This window comes from Anolis sagrei, chromosome 3 (genome assembly GCF_037176765.1).
Source record: "Anolis sagrei isolate rAnoSag1 chromosome 3, rAnoSag1.mat, whole genome shotgun sequence".
Classification (NCBI taxonomy): Eukaryota; Metazoa; Chordata; class Lepidosauria; order Squamata; family Dactyloidae; genus Anolis; species Anolis sagrei.
In genome coordinates, this window is record NC_090023.1 from 170,936,292 (window position 1) to 170,954,494 (window position 18,203).

Consider the following 18,203-nt stretch of genomic DNA (forward strand, 5'->3'; position numbering starts at 1 on the left):
AGCCGCACCGAGTCCTTCGGGAGATGTTAGCGGGGTATAAATAAAGTTAATAAATAATAATAATAATAATAATAATGATAATAATAATAATGTGTAAGGGCATACGAGCAGACCTAAAGAAATGTAAAGTGCTTTGGAGGACAAAGTGCTATGGGATCATTATTTCGGGAAGGCACACTGGAACAGCCACGTCTTCAAGCTCCTCCTGAAGACTGCCAGGGTTGGGGCCTGTCTGATGTCTTTAGGGAGTGAGTTCCAGATGCCGAAAAGGCCCTCTCTCTCATCCCCACCAACTGCGCCTGCGAGGCTGGTGGGATCGAGAGCAGGGCCTGTCCGGATGATCGAAGGGATCGTGTTGGTTTGTATATGGAGATGTGGTCACGCAGGTAGGCAGGTCCCAAACTGTTCAGGGCTTTGTAGGTAAGAATCTGCAGCTTGAATTGGGTCCGGTAGATGAATGGCAGCCAGTGGAGCTCCTTGAACAGGAGGGTTGACCGCTCCCTGTAAGGCGCCCCAGTTAACAACCTGGCTGCCGCCCGTTGAATCATCTGGAATTTCCGGGCCATTTTCAAGGGCAGCCCCATGTAGAGTGCATTGCAGTCAGGGGCGGCTCAACCCATTACACAAAGTAAGCATTTGCAGTATAGTTGATTTTGCCCAGGGGCGCTCTTGAGACGCTCTTGGGGGAAAATAGACCTTGACATATGCAAGTTGTAGTTACTGGGATGTATAGTTCACCTACAAAGAGCATTCTGAACTCCACCAATGATGGAATTGAACCAAACATGGCACACAGAACTCCCAAGCCGAACAGAAAATATATATCAGTGATTGGTTTGGGGGGGGGGGGGGCAAAATACTGTTTGCTTACCGTTGAAAATTACCTAGGGCAACCTCTGATTGCAGTAATCCAGTCTAGAGGTGACTAAGGCGTGGACCACTTTGGCCAGATCCGCCTTCCCGAGATACGGTCGCAGTTGGCGCACGAGTCTTAATTGTGCAAAGGCCCTCCCGGCCACCACCGACGCCTGAGCCTCAAACGTAAGTGGAGGACCCCCAAACTGCGGACCTGTGACTTCAGGGGGAGTGCAACCAGCACAGGTTGCCACCCTATTCCCCGGTCTGGTTTGTGATCACCTATCCCTATTGTTAGGTTTACCTAACAACAGGGTTATTTGAGTGGGATCTGCTCACAGTAGAATCATAGAATGATAGAATCAAAGAGTTGGAAGAGACCTCATGGGCCATCCAGTCCAACCCCCTGCCAAGAAGCAGGAATATTGCATTCAAGTCACCCCTGACAGATGGCCATCCACCCTCTGTTTAAAAGCTTCCAAAGAAGGAGCCTCCACCATACTCCGGGGCAGAGATTTCCACTGCTGAACAGCTCTCACAGTCAGGAAGTTCTTCCTCGTGTTCAGATGGAATCTCCTCTCTTGTAGTTTGAAGCCATTGTTCTGCGTCCTAGTCTCCAAGGAAGCAGAAAACAAGCTTGCTCCCTCCTCCCTGTGGCTTCCTCTCACATATTTATACATGGCTATCATATCTCCTCTCAGCCTTCTCTTCTTCAGGCTAAACATGCCCACCTCCTTAAGCCGCTCCTCATAGATATATCTTTGTTGTTGTAGGTGGATGTCTTTGAGTTCAAGATTTTTTAAACACCTTTGACTGACGATGAAGCTAATGGAGCTTTGAAAGCTTAATTAATGTATTTTATGCCCAATAATGCGATGGATGTTTTGTGGATTTGGGATGATTTCTACGTAAGATACAGAAATAGCGATATGTCTAGGCACAGTGGAACCAGAGCATGCCACGTCTATATGCCATGTCAACATGTCTTCCTTGTTCCTTCTGAGCTTAGCCACAGTCTTTTGGGTTGATAGAGGGAATCTGATTGCCGTAACAGGATGGTTGACATTGTGTTAGGCAGCTAATGATGTTGTAAATCAGACTTGCAACCTTGCAACCGCATTGCCTTCACATTTAATATCACAGCAGCATTGTCATGATCACAAATGTCTGTAATGCCCTTGATGAGTTTGGTGCAAACTGATTGTATAATCCCAGAAAATAAATTCTAATGTAAACTGGAATCCAAATATTATTTCATAATATTCAAGGGCCCCGTGTCTTTATGTGCTCATTAGGAGCTACTTTCAAATTTCAGAAATAATCCCAGCTATGCAACAATGAGCCACATGTGTCTGCTTGGACAGGCAATGCCAGACTATTCACAGAAACTAAATCCCCCTTCCTAAATTAATGCCTTGGAAGAATGCAGAGCTCTTAATCTAGTTCACATGCAGTGTGAAGGTAACATTGCATTGGGTCTGAAGTGGAGGAATGCAATTAACTGAGTTTTACATATTGCTTCCCCTTGTATTATCTTTTCGGTTCCTTCTGAATCCTTTTAAGAAAAAAGATTCTTGTAGGGGGTGGTTTTAGGGGTTAACCCCCCCCCCCCCGAAATGTTTCAGATTTTTTTTAAAAAACCTAGTTTACTCGTGAATTTTAACTGGTTAACCAAATCCCCATGCTAAGTCTATGAGATGCAAAAAATTAAGAGTCCCTCCAGAACTGTAAGCACTATCTCAAGCAAATGTTGACAATTTATTGACACTGTCATTACTTGCAGCAATAGCCGATGTAGTGAAGCAACCAAGTTGGGTGTGTGTGTGTTGAATGCTCTCATTAAGGAGGCCAGACTTGGTGGAGGTGGTTGACAGGGGTGGAGCTGCAGGCTATGGAAGGTTGCTCTGCCCCCTGCTGTGCTCTTTGCTTCAGCGTGAGCTAGGAGACAGGTTTCAACCCCCCCCCACCCTGAAATTTTTAACCCTCCCCGAAATTTTCAACCCCCCCCCCCCGAAATTGTCAACCCTCCCCGAAATTTTTTTCTGGCTACGGCCCTGCTTGTAATGTTAAGTAGTGTAATGTTAAGAAACAAAAAAGAGAGATATACTTATTGAGGAACTTGTATCTTAGCAAGTACAGAGATGTATTTCTTGAGGCACTCTGAATTTTTTTTTTGGTAGGAATCTTTGAGATGGGCTTGTTCTTTGATAAGCTCTTTTGATCTAATATTCTTCACTGTCCTATGTGTAAACTTAGAGCCAACAACATATATCAGTGTTTGGTCCTGATATTGCAACTTCTGCTTCTTTACTTACTTAGGCGGACCCTTGTTCTCTGAGTATGATGGCCTTCCAAGTGTAGTATCTTGGTGGTGGGTACATAGGTGACTGTGGAACCCTATTCTTGAGCTGGATGTTCTCCCACCATGAGGGCATTGGTTTTCAGGTGGAAGGCGGTCCTGGTCAGGGTTGGCTTGATGCACCTTCCTCTTGACACATTTCTCTCTTTCGCCCTCCATTTGTGCCTCTTCAAATTCTACAGCACTGCTGGTCACAGCTGACCTCTAGTTAGAGCACTCAAGGGCCAGGACTTCCCTGTTCTCGCCACAGTTTTTAAAGTTAGCTTTCAGCCCAACTTTAAATCTCTTTTCCTGTTCACCAACATTACGTTTTCCGTTCTTGAGTTGGGAGTATAGTAACTGCTTTGGGAGACAGTGATCGGGCATTCAGACAACATGGCCAGTCCAGCAGAGCTGATTGCATAGAAGCATTGCTTCAGTGCTTGTGGTCTTTGCTTCTTCCAGCATGCTGACATTTGTCTGCCTGTCTTCTCAAGAGATTTTTAGGATTTTTCAGAGGCAATGCTGATGGAATCATTCCAGGAGTTGAGTGTGATCTTTGTAGACAGTCCACGTTTCTCAGGTGTATAGCAGGGTTGGAAGGACAATAGCTTTATAAACCAGCACCTTGGTCTCCCTATGGATGTCCCAATCCTCAAACATACTCTGCTTCATTTGGAAAAAGTTTGCACTCACAGAGCTCAGGCGGTGCTGCATTTTAGTATCAATGTTTACTTTTGGTTCATTCAGTAGATGATGCATCAGTAGTTGATGCATCACTAACAATACAATAATACATCATAGAATCATAGAATCAAAGAGTTGGAAGAGACCTCATGGGCCATCCAGTCCAACTCCCTGCCAAGAAGCAGGAATATTGCATTCAAATCACTCCTGACAGATGGCCATCCAGCCCCTGTCAATGTATTGTTGTTGTTGTGTGTGAAAGGTCCAATGTGTTTTCTATTTAAGTTAACATTTAACAGTCTTATTTAATGGAAAATTTATAATTTGAGCCCCATTGAATTATACTAACAGAAAATAATTTAAGGCATAACACCCTAAAGACACAAAATGCCATCAGATCTTGGAAATCAAACTGAGTCAAGTCTCGGTACTTGGATGGGAGACTGATAACAAATACTAGATGTTATAAGAATATATTTCAGAGGAAAGAACTGGTAAAAACTGGTAAAATTATCTGTGAGTATTCCTTGCTTAAGAAACCTCTAGGCAATGAATGGGGTCAACAGAAGTCTACCTGTTTATTTACCAGCAATTGTTTAATTCATTACATTGTTAGATTTTAAAACAGCATTTTCAAGTACTAAAATGAGCAATAATTAAAGTGCTGAGCAAAGTTATGTTAATGCCACTGTTTTAAATCTCAAAAACTATGATTGTAATTTGGTGAAATGTTGTCTATCCTGTCAGGTCAAGTAGTGAGAAAACGTTTTCCATACTTCCACATGTGATCAGAATGCTAAGTAAGGAAAAAAGGGGTCAGATTAATTTTGGTGAAACCAGAGTAGCAACTGGGCTGTATGTATCTAGAAAGCGTTCATTACAACTTGGCAAATCTTGCCTTCTTCCAGCCATGATATTCATGGCTTCTCAAGGGAAGCTTGAAGCACAGGTATCGGCAGTGGCCGGGAGAACCTTTGCACAATTAAAACTTGTGTGCCAACTGCGACCATACCTCGTGAAGTCTGACTTGACCATAGTGGTCCATGCCTTAGTGACCTCTAGACTGGATTATTGCAGTGCACTCTACGTGGGGCTACCCTTGAAGACGGCCCGGAAATTACAACTTGTCAAGCCAGATTAATAACAGGGGCGACTTACAGGGTGCAGTCAACCCCCCTGTTCAAGGAGCTCCATTGGCTACCGTTCATCTTCCGATCCCAATTCAAGGTACAGGTTCTTACCTATAAAGCCCTAAATAATTTGGGACCCGGCTACCTTCATGATCATATCTCTCTCCATGAACCAGCCCAAACTCTTCAATTTTCAGGAGAGGCCCTCCTTTCGCCCTTGCCAGTTTCTCAGGCTTGCCTTGTGGGTACAATGGAGACAGCCTTTTCCTCTGTGGCCCCTCGACTCTGGAACTCATTGCCTGGAGAGATTAGGAAAGCCTCTACTTTTAGAAACCTTTAAAAAGAGTCTCAAGACCTGGCTCTGCCGTTGCGCTTTCGGAGAGTAGTCACATAATCTTATGCTATTGCTCCCTCAACGTTCTTGTCCTAGGAGTACACCCCCCTTGTACAAAGGTTTGTTTATTTCCCTGTCTCTATATGAGTTCTCCCTTACAAATAGTTCTGCCCCTTTAAACTCATTCTGAGTTTTTAAATCATTTTATGTACATGTGGCCAGCTCACTGTCATTATGTTTGGTTTACTGTTTTTAAAAAAAATTATTTTATTTATTTACAGCATTTATATTCTGCCCTTCTCACCCCGCAGGGGACTCAGGGCAGATTACAGTGTACACATTAATGGCAAACATTCAATGCCAATTTTGACATACAACATATGCAGACATACTCAGAGGCTATTTTAACTTTTTCTGGCCGCCAGGGGAGCTGTCGCTTTCATCGTCCATCTGCGACACTGATGAAGTACTTCCGCATTCCCTGCATGCTTTCTTGCTGGAGTGCTTTGCTGGAGTCTCTTTTATGGCCTCATAAATTAGTTAATTTAGCCTCCCCACACTTTAAGGTGGTACCTAATTTTCCTACTTGACAGACGCAACTGTCTTTTGGGTTGGAAAGGTCGACAACAGGCTACACAATTGGTTGGAAACCCACTCCAATCCGGGCTGGCTTCGAACTCATGACCTTTTGGTCAGAGTAATCTTAATGCAGCTGACACTCAGCCAGCTGCGCCACAATCCCGGTGTGTATATGTTTTGTGTATATTGTTTATATGCTTTTATGTTTTATACTTTAATGTTATGTTATTTATTTTATTATATCTTATTGCATTGTAATTTGTTGTTCGGGCTTGGCCTCGTGTAAGCCGCTCCGAGTCCCTGTTGAGGGAGATGGAGGCGGGGTATAAATAAAGACTATTATTATTATTATTATTATTATTATTATTATTATTATTATTAAGGGAAAATAGATATATGCAATTATTCAGTAAAGTTTTCTGCTTTGGTTCCTAGAGAAGGGTTTAAAGTTATAGGACGGAAGTTTTATACATAGGAAAAGATTACTGTTGAACTGAAAGATAAATCTAGAGGCATTTATCTATATTGTTGCAAAAGAGGCCACTTCCTTCAAGGAGGTGGGTAGATTATCTCTAATAAGCACATTAAATGTTCTCTTCATCATACAGTTTGGGCACTTTTTGCCTGCAATGAACATATTATTGAGGCAGACCTTCAAACCTATGCTTTATTTCTCTGTCTCAAATATATGCCCACTTCCGCATCGGAACATTGAATGCATTTGTTTAAATCACCCTAATTGCAATTGATAGCAATGCACATTCAATGCCTTTTTCACATGTTCTCCTGCCTGATAAGGTTTTATATAGTGCATCCAAAGGTTCAGGTAACCTTTGAGGCCCAAGTTAAACATCTATGCTGGGTTTGGATTCTTTGAATCCTGTGGCATAAAAGTTGTATTGTATATTTGAGGAAACAATGGGCAGAAAAGTCACTCTCCTCTTGTTTCCAAATTCCTTCCTTTCCTGTAGTAACTTCTTCTATGAATAATATATAATATAATATTAACTTTATTTTTATACCTCGCCAACCATCTCCCCAAGGGGACTCGGGGCGGCTTACAAGGGACAAGCCCAAAATTTACAAATAGAACACACGATTAAAGCATCAGATAAAATATAAGAACAAACATAATTGTAAACAATATCAAACAATATGGCTGAGAAAAAGCATAGCTCACGTTCAGGCTCCATGAGTGCAATACATCCTGAAGAGGAGCGCAAGGAAAGTGCAAAAAATCAAGTAGACAGGACTGGGAATAGTGTCGTCAAAGCGTTGAGGTGGATGATAAGACGGCCGGACATAAAGTGCTGAATTTAAAGTAGGGACAGGGAAAAATTATTGCTGGACTGCTTAATCGAAAGCACACCAGAACATCCAGTTGATTCCGGAAACAGGACAAAGTAGGAGCCTGTCTGTTCTCCTTAGGGAGGGAGTTCCTGAGCTGGGGGGCCACCACCGAGAAGGCTCTCTCTCTCATCCCCACCAACCATGTTTCAGAAGTCGGAGGGAGAGAGAGAGAGAAGTGCCTCCCTGGATGATCTCAAGGTACACACTGGTTCATAGGGGAAGATGCGATCACAGAGATAAGCAGGTCCCGAACCGTTTAGGGCTTTATAGGTAATAACCTGCACCTTGAATTGGGACTGGAAACTTATTGGAAGCCAGTGGAGCTGTTCCCTGTAACCAGCTCCCATACATAGTCTGGCCACAGACCTTTGGACCAACTGTAGTTTCTGGGCCGTCTTCAAGGGCAACCCCACGTAGAGTACGTTGCAGTAATCCATCCTACAGATGACTAGGGCATAATTGTAATTTTGCTATTGTTATGAATAAATTGCCATTTGGCTGTTACATGTGTTTGTGTTTAATATACAGTATTTTTCTTCGGTGTTGAAATCAAGCAAATTTAATGGGTCACGGATAGTGAGATCCGGACTGCGGATAGCAGAAACCTGAAGTGCAGATACCAAGGTCTGTTAAGTGGATAGGAGGTACTGGCCGGAGGTTGCCTGTGGATCTGTGCCTGGCTAGCCCAAGAAGCTATAAACCCAATGTTTCCCAATCAAAAGATTTCACCAGTTGAAGAAGAGGTATTTGGAAAGCTCTGTTCTAGCTTCTCCACTGCAACTTTATGGCCCACCTCTGGCAGAATCTCACTTTCTAGAGATTCCTAGAGAAAACATTAAAGTCAAATCCCCAAACAATCAAATCTGCAAAAGTCATTTTCTTTCTCAGTTGCCTCCATGTCTGAGTAATCTTTATCTATACTTTGCACATGTAGTAGTTTACACACTGATGTGGAGATATTGGAAATATAGATATTTATACATATATTATATGTACATTACAAGCACTGAAATATAGAAAAATCAGGTTCTCTCTGTATTAGGAAGCCATGCTGACAGGCCAGAAAGAATGCTGTGCAGGTACAACTGTACCAGGAGCCCCAATTTTGTTTGCTTTGCATTGAATGTTTGTTGTAGTCTTAAGTTTCAGGGACTCTGCAGATAGGTGGCTTCTTTTGGCTGCAATCATAGGGCAAGCCACCTGTCAATTATAGTTAGGTTCCCTGGTCCCACCCCCTTTGGGTTTTTGGAGGGAATAGGAGCCATTTTGGGTCAGTCCACACAGAGAAGCTTTCCATGCAGGACATAATACGAAGAGCTCCTGTAGAAAGCTTTGTCTTCTATGGCTTGGCCGGGAGATATACAGCCTTACAGCTCCTTTGCTGAGGGAATCTGGTCCCACAGCACTTCAGCCAGCCATCACAGACACCTGAACTCCTTTTCCCCTGGAAGTCTACAAAGCTCTGCTTGGTAAGGGTCACTCGCGGAAGCCAGACGCAGTTGGTACCGGGTGTAGGGGCTCCACGCCAACAGAGGCAAAGAAAGACTGCCCAGATTAGAAGTTAAGGATTTCCCCATTAGTTAAAATACCAGTCATGAAGATAGTGCCTGTTCCCTGTAGACAAGATTGAAAGAGCCTATAGACTGTTAAGAAAGCCTTGAAATACCTGTTTGATTTCATTAATAAAGAACTTTGTTGAACCTCTAAGCAATCTAAAGACTTTGTTTTGGGGAGGTCCAAGGGCCTTTAATCTGAGGCAGCCCCGGCGTCCCGTTGGGCACACAGAATTTATGTCCTGTCTACAGTCTTATGCACAGGCCCAGCGTGCGACAGCATAAATGCTGAAGCAGATCTGTGTTGAAAGGGGGATGGGGAAGGGGAGCATGTTATCTATACAAAGACTGGTATAGTTAGCACAGGCCATACCTTCTTTCTTCTAAAAAGTAAAGAATCTTCCTCCCTCCTGACAGGTCAAAAGTAGGCCCCTGATGAATGTAAGCTGCTCTTTAGAAAAAATACAGAGACGTGCCCCTTGCATGTTGGAAGATATAATTTGATATTTCTATGATGCTTAAGGTGACGTAGTGATGATGTTAATGTATGTAGAAGCATGTTTCTGTTTGCCTGCATTTGAAGATGTATAAAAGGAAAAGTCAACGCATTTATCCTCACTCTGGTTTGCTTTTGCATGAGATTCCACGCCGAAGTATCAGCTGAAAATAAACGTTCTTTTCTGCCTCCAGAAAGGATCGCTCTTGGAGAACAAGCCCTATAAGGAGCGGCTTAAGGAGCTGGGCATGTTTAGCCTGAAGAAGAGAAGGCTGAGAGGAGATATGATAGTCATGTATAAATATGTGAGAGGAAGCCACAGGGAGGAGGGAGCAAGCTTGTTTTCTGCTTCCTTGCAGACTAGGACACGGAACAATGGCTTCAAACTACAAGAGAGGAGATTCCTCTCTTGTAGAGAGTCGTTCAGCGGTGGAACTCTCTGCCCCGGAGTGTGGTGGGGGCTCCTTCTTTGGAAGCTTTTAAACAGAGGCTGGATGGCCACCTGTCAGGGGTGATTTGAATGCAATATTCCTGTTTCTTGGCAGGGGTTGGACTGGATGGCCCCTGAGGTCTCTTCAAACTCTTTGATTCTATGATTCGATGATTATCTCTCCTATCAGCCATAACAACACAGTGCTAGAATTGTCTTTGGCATCTCTTGGTTGCTAGAGCATGAAGGTCATTTCTGAGTGATTTCCTGGTGGCATGAAATTGGTTGAGAACAGCATCATACAACCAGTTCCACTATCTTGAAACATAACAGTTTAGATAAAGTGGTTTCCTCACCCCCTTCATCTGTATTCAGATCTGTTAAGAATTCATGGTATGTAAGGGAAAGACGGGAAGTTGTTCTTCCCCACTTAACAAGAATTATGTTGTCATAGGAGGTATCTTTCACAAAACGGGAATGCTTCTCAAGAAGGCTTTTTACTGTGTTGTGGAAGCTCCGAAATGTTGTCATCTCCTATTTGCAACCCTCCTGTGTTTTTCCACTTCTGCTTCTGTCTGTTTCTCCTCTAATAACAGATAATCTACTATGGAGGGGGGAATTGAATAGCTGCACAATGCCTTTTCATTGATAGTATGGATAAATCAGGATCCACCATCACCACCACCATTTTTACCCAACAGGCTGGAGATGTATCCGTCTTCAATTTCATTTGTGGTTGGCTTCCCCTTCTTTCATCTGATTTTACTGCTCTTGATTTTTTCCCCAGTTGTCCTTTTCTGTTTTGCCAGGGTTTTCTTTTCTTCGGTTAACTCATGTACATTTTTGTACTTTGGGGTGTGTTGGAATATTTGTGGTGGACATTGTAGCAGCATGGAGGGGGTTTGAATCTGTTATAAGGCCTTTTAAGACCTGTTTAACAAAAAGAAAAAAATATTTTCATTATTTCCACACTATGCTTGTGGAAACGGAAAGTAAAGTGAGTGAGAGGCCCAGAACTTTATTCATATTAGACATAGGTTTGTCACGGATGCTGTGGCAAATATAGGCTATGACCAAGCAGGAAGGGTGTCGAGTCTCTTCTTCTTCTCTCTCTCTCTTTAAAGTTGGTGCCTTGCTGTCAATATGAAACGTGGACTAGACATCAGGATCAAACCTGGAGTTATCATGCACCGTAGATCCGTATTACGTACACCAGTGTTTCTCAGCCTTCCTAATGCCGTGACTTAATACAGTTCCTCATGTTGTGTTGACCACAAACCATAAAATTAATTTCGTTGTTACTTGTTGTTGTTCATTCGTTCAGTCTTCTCCGACTCTTCGTGACCTCATGGACCAGCCCACGCCAGAGCTCCCTGTCGGCCGTCACCACCCCCAGCTCCTTCAAGGTCAGTCCAGTCACTTCAAGGATGCCATCCATTCATCTTGCCCTTGGTCGGCCCCTCTTCCTTTTGCCTTCCACTTTCCCCAGCATAATTGTCTTCTCTAGGCTTTGCTGTCTCCTCATGATGTGGCCAAAGTACTTCAACTTTGTCTCTAGTATCTTTCCCTCCTGTGAGCAGGTGGGCTTTATTTCCTGGAGGATGGACTGGTTGGATCTTCTCGCAGTCCAAGGCACTCTCAGAACTTTCCTCCAACACCACAGCTCAAAAGCATCTATCTTCCTTCGCTCAGCCTTCCCTAAGGTCCAGCTCTCACATCCGTAGGTTACTACAGGGAATACCATGGCTTTGACTAGGCGGATCTTTGTTGCCAGTCTGATGTCTCTACTCTTTACTATTTTATCGAGACTGGACATTGCTCTCCTCCCAAGAAGTAAGCGTCTTCTGATTTCCTGGCTACAGTCTGCATCTGCAGTAATCTTTGCACCTAGAAATACAAAGTCTGTCACGGCCTGCACGGTTTCTCCCTCTATTTTCCAGTTGTCAATCATTCTTGTTGCCATAATCTTGGTTTTTTTTTTGACGTTTAGCTGCAACCCGGCTTTTGCGCTTTCTTCTTTCACCCTGATTAGAAGGCTCCTCAGCTCCTCCTCGCTTTCGGCCATCAGAGTGGTGTCATCTGCATATCTGAGGTTGTTAACGTTTCTTCCAGCAATTTTTACCCCAGCTTTGCATTCATCCAGCCCTGCACATCGCATGATGTGTTCTGCATACATGTTAAATAGGTTGGGTGAGAGTATGCAGCCTTGCCGTACGCCTTTCCCAATCTTGAACCAGTCTGTTGTTCCGTGGTCAGTTCTTACTGTTGCTACTTGGTCCTTGTACAGGTTCCTCAGGAGAGAGACAAGGTGGCTTGGGATGCCCATCCCACTAAGAACTTGCCACAATTTATTATGATCCACACAGTCAAAGGCTTTAGAATAGTCAATGAAGCAGAAGTAGATGTTTTTCTGAAACTCCCTGCCTTTCTCCATTATCCAGCGGATATTGGCAATCTGGTCTCTCGTTCCTCTGCCTTTTCTAAACCCAGCTTGAACATCTGGCAACTCTCGCTCCATGCATTGCTGGAGTCTTCCTTGCAGGATCTTGAGCATTACCTTACTGGCATGAGAAATAAGGGCCACTGTACGGAAGTTGGAGCAGTCTTTCGCATTTCCCTTTTTTGGTATGGGGATATAAGTTGATTTTTTCCAGTCTGATGGCCATTCTTGTGTTTTCCATATTTGCTGGCATATGGCATGCATCACCTTGACAGCATCATCTTTTAAGATTTTAAACAGTTCAGCTGGGATCCCGTCTTCCCCTGCTGCCTTGTTGTTAGCAATGCTTCTTAAGGCCCATTCAACCTCACTCCTCAGGATGTCTGGTTCTAATTCATTCACCACACCGTCAAAACTATCCTCAATATTATTATCCTTCCTATACAGATCTTCTGTATAGTCTCGCCACCTTCTCTTGATCTCTTCAGCTTCTGTTAGGTCCCTGCCATCTTTGTTTCTTATCATACCAATTTTGCCTGAAATTTACCTCCAATGTTTCTAATTTTCTGGAAGAGGTCTCTTGTCCTTCCTATTCTGTTGTCTTCTTCCACTTCCATGAATTGCTTATTTAAAAATTACTACATAATTGTAATTTTGCTACTGTTATGAATCGTAATGTTAATATCTGATATGCAGGATTCACTGGATATGCAACATTCTGATATGCAACATTCACTGGACCAAATTTGGCACAAATACCCGATATGCCCAAATTTGAATACATCAATATATTCACATTTGGTTTTGTTCTTCTGTTGTTTAGCTTTCATAGGTTTCCTTTGTTACGCACAAGTAAGCATTTTGGTTGTCACTTTTGTCCTTTTAGCAGGTATCTTGTACTGTATCAATACAGGATTTTGTAATGTACATCGCACATTAGATAAATTAAAACGGATCCAATCTTAAGTGGAGACACTGTTTTACAGATTGTTTGCTACATTTGCTGTTTCCCTCCTCCTCCTTCTAAATATTAATAAAATTAAGCTAAAGCCAGTAGTAGTTTTGGTCGCCTTTTCTGTCATGGCTGCTATGAGTCATCTACAGATACATATGAAAAACAAATCAAACATCAATATAGATACAGGGGGAAATTTTCGTGTTCCCAATTTTTGCTTTTTTGCCCTCTTGTTAACATATAGTAGTCCTGTCAAAAGAAAACTGGATAGGTGGGTACCAGTTGATTGCTTGTGATAAAAAAATGCATAAAAAAGAGAAAAAAATACAAGCAGAAAATCTATATAAATAAAAATGCAATGTTCGTTTGTGGGATTAACATAACTCAAAAACCACAGGATGAATTGACACTAAATTTGGACACCATATACCTATCAGGTCAACGAGTGACCATCACTCTAAAAACACTGAAAAAGACAGTGGAAGGGACTTAAAAAGCAAAAAGACACTACAGTTCATGTGGAAAAAATGACTCCCCAGCAAATAAAACACACAAAAGCATATCCACGCTCTCTTCCGGACTACAGCTCCCATCATCCCCTAGACCAGGCCCTTTAGGAGAGGAGGATGACTCAAATGCACTGCTTCCAAGCTGCAAGCTTTCTTCTCTTTGGTTCTCTTTGAGAGCATCCCAATCCCTGCATATTTCCAATTTCCTATTCCTGGACTGCAACTCCCAACAATCCTTCAGATAGAGAGATTAGATAGAGATAGGTAGGTAGATAGATTGATCAGGAGGACTACTGGGGGTTGCAGTCCAAGAATAGGTAGAGAAGGAAGAAAGGGTGAAAAGAGGAAGGGAAAGAAAAAGGGGGGGGGGGCGAGGAAAGGAAGAGGAAGAGAAGGAAGGAGAGAAGGAAAGAAAAAAGGGAAGGAATGAAGGAAAGAAAGAAAGGAGAGAAAGTGGGAGGGAAGGTTGGCCACAGCAACACGTGGCAAGTTCAGCTAGTTATATATATACTAGTTGTACCCGCCACACGTTGCTGTGGCCAACCTTCCCTCCCTCTTTCTCTCCTCCTTTCTTTCTCTCCTTCCTTCCCTTTCAAAAATTTCCTTCTCTCCTTCCTTCCTTTTCTTCCTCTTCCCTTCCTTTCCTTCCTTGGGCAAATAAGGAGGGAGGCAATGATACATGATGATACTATACCTTTGACTGGACAAACCAACACTATGTAGATTTATCACTTTCAGAAAATCATCTGCATTTTAATTCTTCAGTAGTTTAAACTTTTCCATGGAAAGTATGACATTGTTATCATGTATATGTTTTCTGTGACATAAAGGAAGTTGTAGTAGTGTTCAAGTGACAGAGTCATTCTGCCCTGTGAGTTTCCTACACAGCCTGCTTATCACCTCTTAACCAAAATAACTTTGAGGGTTTTTTTAAGGAAATGAGAAACATTTTGGTTGTTGAATGTGTGGACAGTTCGTCGAGGCGAGCTTCACATTAATTTCACATCTTCCAATGAAGAAGATTAGAAGAAAAAATAGGAAGGCTCTTATTTATTTATTTATTTACTGCACTTGTAGACCGCCGTTCTCAGCCCTGGGGCGACTCACGGCGGTGTACAACATGTAAAATCAGGTACAATTTACAACATAAGCAATATCAAAAACAACATTAAACAGCATCACTATCAATAATACAATTACACTAAGTCATTCGCGACGTCTCATTGTTGAATCACAATCCAAATCTCATTATCCATGTTCCGTTCCAATCGTCATTGCCAATTGTTGCAGCACTTACTCAAACGCCTTCTCAAACAACCACGTCTTTAGTCTCTTGCGGAATGTCATAAGGGAGGGCGCCAGTCTGATGTCCACAGGAAGGGTGTTCCACAGCCGGGGGGCCACCACCGAGAAGGCCCTGTCCCTCGTCCCCGCCAGGCGTGCCTGTGAGGCAGGCGGGATCGAGAGAAGGGCCTCCCCGGACGATCTCAAAGTCCTCGTGGGCTCATAGGCCGAGATGCGGTCAGACAGGTATTTTGGGCCGGAACCGTTTAGGGCTTTGTAGGCCAACACCAGCACCTTGAATTGGGCCCGGTAGCAGATCGGCAGCCAGTGGAGCTGGTACAACAAGGGCGTTGTATGCTCCCTGCGTCCCGCTCCTGTTAGTAACATGGCTGCCGCGCGCTGGACTAGCTGGAGCTTCCGGGCCGTCTTCAAGGGCAGCCCCACATAGAGAGCGTTGCAGTAGTCAAGGCGGGATGTGACCAGAGCGTGTACTACCATGGCCAAGTCAGACTTCCCGAGGTACGGGCGCAGCTGGCGCACGAGCCTGAGCTGTGCAAATGCTCCCCTGGTCACCGCTGAGACCTGGGGGTCCAGGCTCAACGATGAATCCAGGATCTTACTGCATTGTACAGGCAGTCCCCAAGTTACAAACATCTGACTTACAAATGACTCTTAGCTATGAACGGGGATGAGACAACAGGAAGTGAGAGAAATCTACCCCTCGGAAGGGAAATTTACTCCTAAAAGAGTTATCATGGGGAAAAGGTGTCTCCACTGAAGCTTTCTCACTAATCTTGGTTTCCATAACAAGCCATTTTTTTTCAAATTACAATCATCACAGGGGCAGGAAGTGTGGTGAAATCTTCTGAAAAGAGACACATAGCAAAACAAACACCACAGGCATGTTAATTCTTCCCTATGCAATTCAAAGCTAAATCTATATAAATAAAAATGTAATGTTCGTTTGTGGGATTAACATAACTCAAAAACCACTGGATGAATTGCCGCCAAATTTGGCCACAAGACACCTATTACCCCAAGGAGTGACCATCACTTAAAAAAATGATTTTGTCATTTGGGAGTTGTAGTTGCTGGGATTCATAGTTAACCTACAATCAAAGAGCATTCTAAACTCCACCAACGATGGAATTGAACCAAACGTGGCACACAGAACTCCCATGACCAACAGAAAACACTAGAAGGGTTTGGTGGGCATTGACCTTGAGTTTGGGAGTTGCAGTTCACCTACATCCAGAGAGCACTGTGGACTCAAAAGATGATGGATCTGGACCAAACTTGGCACGAATATTCCATATGCCCAAATATGAACACAGATGGAATTTGGGGGGAAAAGACCTTGACAATTGGGAGTTGTAGTTACTGAGATTTATAGTTCGCCTACAATCAAAGAGCATTTTGAATCCTGAAGTCGAACATGACCGCCCGCCCCCCCATAAAAGATAGTAACTTATAGTTTCGCTAAGGACAAGGACATCACACTGGATAATAAGGGTTAAGCCTTTGTCAAATTGCCAAGACACTAAAAACAACAAGGACCCTTCCCATGTTAGATAGTGTGTACATTTACTCAAGGTTTTATGACTTACGTTTCATATATAGCAGAAGGTAGCACGTTTATTACTGAGAAACTACCTCCCTTTACACTTATGTGCTCTCTTGAACTTCTATGGGACTCTGGTGGGAGGGATAAGTGGGTATATTTGCTATAACATGATTTCTATATTTCTATATTCCTCCCTGTGTATCTGACCTTTTCCTGACCCTTTTGCCCAATTCCCCTTTATTGAAAAATGTATAAAAATACAAGGCAGCAACCCCTGTGTGACCCTGGAAAGAAGGAAATCTCCAATTAAAAAGACCCTTATCAACAGACACATTTTGCATGGACAATAACAAAGGACCGTGACCTCTGGCCTCGGAGTTGGTCCCCCAGAGGAAGCAGTCACTTGGCATTTATGATCATATCTCAATAGGACAAAGGAAGCCTTCGGAAAGCCATACTTTGTCCTAATTCAACTTTTATCCACTGAAACCACAGCCAAAATTCCCTCATTGTTCCTGTCTCTCAGCACTGGAAAAATCCGGATTTTGGCAGGATTGCCAAACATCAATGTTTATTGCAGCCACTCAGTGACAATAGCCAGACTGGCTCGCAGTTCCTTGGGACTCGCTGGTTACTTAGACATCTCAAAATCTCCATAATCCACTCAAGAATGCATTGTTTCCTCTCGTCCCGCCTCCCTCTCTCCTGATTTGTCAAGATGCCGAGGCGGCAGAAGCCCAGTGATTGGCCCAGGCACTCGGGAGAAGGCCAAGCCTCCTCCCAGCTGAAGAGCACCAGCCAATCATCGTCGTTTGAGAGATTCAAACCTGGCAGCTCTGTTTTATGTATAAAAACAGATGGCTCTTTGTCAGGAGGGCTTTGATTATGTTTTCTTGCCCTGGTGAAGAGAGTTGGACTGGATGGCCTTAAGTATTTTTGGCTGGTCACGGGGGTTCTGTGTGGGAAGTTTGTCCCGATTCTGTCATTCGTGGGGTTCAGAATGCTCTTTGATTGTAGGTGAACTGTGAATCCCAGTGACTAAAACTCCCAAATGTTAAGGTCTATTTCCCCCAAATGCCATCTGTGTTCATATTTGGCTGTATTGAGCACTTGTGCCAAGTTTGGTCCAGATCCATCATTGTTTGACTCCACACTGCTCTCTGGATGTAGGTGAACTACAACTCCCAAATTCAAGGTCAATGCCCACCAGATATTTCCAGTATTTTCTGTTGGTCATGGGAGTTCTGTGTGCCAAGTTTGGTTCAATTCCATCATTGGTGGAGTTCAGAATGCTCTTTGATTACGGGTGAACTATAAATCCCAGGAACTACAACTCCCAAATGACAAAATCATAATTTTTTGAGTGATGGTCACTTCTTGTGTAGTAAGACGTTTTGTTGCAAAATTTGGTGTGATTTCATTCATTGGTTCTTTTGTTTTTAAGGTACTCATTATGCACAGAGCATTTATATATATGGCCGGAGTTACACTTAAAAATGTACCTGTTCTGACTTACAAACAAATTCAACTTAAGAACAAACCTACAGAACCTATCTTGTTTGTAACTTGAGAACTGCCTGTACTGTAGTAATTCTGCCTGGATTCCCACCACTTCGCCTGTGAAAATCATGTTGTCCCATGATAGGTTCCTTTTGGGTTTGCCATGAAGGCACATACATCCTTTGTATAGTTGCTTTGA